The 1,053-nt window shown below is 46.8% G+C and overlaps 1 long non-coding RNA gene across 1 annotated transcript in view; it reads right to left on the bottom strand.

The window, feature by feature from the left end:
* LOC120531289 overlaps nt 1-1,053 on the bottom strand; it is a 53,338-nt gene that overhangs the window by 25,840 nt on the left and 26,445 nt on the right. The gene's annotated exons all lie outside the window — the stretch shown is intronic.

The raw sequence follows: 1,053 nt of genomic DNA, 5'->3' as shown, positions 1-1,053 counted from the left end.
TCATTTTAATTATTCAAATTACTTATGAGGGGCGGCACGGTGGCGCAGTGGTAGCGCTGCTGCCTCGCAGTTAGGAGACCCGGGTTCACTTACCGGGTCCTCCCTGCGTGGAGCTTGCATGTTCTCCCCGTGTCTGCGTGGGTTTTCTCCGGGCGCTCCGGTTTCCTCCTACAGTCCGAAGACATGCCGGTTAGGTGGATTGGTGATTCTAAATTGGCCCTAGTGTGTGTTTGTGTGTGTCCTGCGGTGGGTTGGCATCCTGCCCAGGATTGGTTCCTACCTTGTGCCCTGTGTTGTCTGGGATTGGCTCCAGCAGACCCCCGTGACCCTGTATTCGGATTCAGTGGGTTGGAAAATGGATGGATGGAAATTATTTATGAGAAGTTGTGTTGTTTGTTTTCATATTCAGAGTTGTGGGTGTTCTTCTAGTGCCCGTATTTATCAGTGTCTCAGAGTATGAAAACTGACTTAAAAATCCAAGTGATGCAAATTTGGGCCTACTTTTAGGAGCAGGATTACTGGGATTTTATCAGTGTTCCTAAATTTTGGAAACTACTTTTAACTTTACCAAGATTTAGGAGAGCTTTTGAGCTGTCCTGACTGGCTAGCATCTACCAGAAGATAGGATTCAGGCAGAGATTGGCTTGCGCTGTGGGCTACAGCAATCCAGGCCACACTGCCAGATGAGTTTAACAAGTTCTACAGTGCATCCGGAAAGTATTCGCAGCGCATCAAGTTTACTTGAGGTTTTTGCAAATTTATTAAAAAAAAAAAAAAGAGAAATCACATGTACATAAATATTCACAGCCTTTGCTCAATACTTTGTCGATGCACCTTTGGCAGCAATTACAGCCTCAAGTCTTTTTGAATATGAGGCCACAAGCTTGGCACACCTATCCTTGGCCAGATTCGCCCATTCCTCTTTGCAGCACCTCTCAAGCTCCATCAGGTTGGATGGGAAGCGTCGGTGCACAGCCATTTTAAGATCTCTCCAGAGACGTTCAATTGGATTCAAGTCTGGGCTCTGGCTGGGCCACTCAAGGACATTCACAG

Source organism: Polypterus senegalus, chromosome 6 (assembly GCF_016835505.1).
Source record: "Polypterus senegalus isolate Bchr_013 chromosome 6, ASM1683550v1, whole genome shotgun sequence".
In the NCBI taxonomy this organism is placed as follows: Eukaryota; Metazoa; Chordata; class Cladistia; order Polypteriformes; family Polypteridae; genus Polypterus; species Polypterus senegalus.
This window is presented reverse-complemented; position numbering and strand designations above follow the sequence as displayed.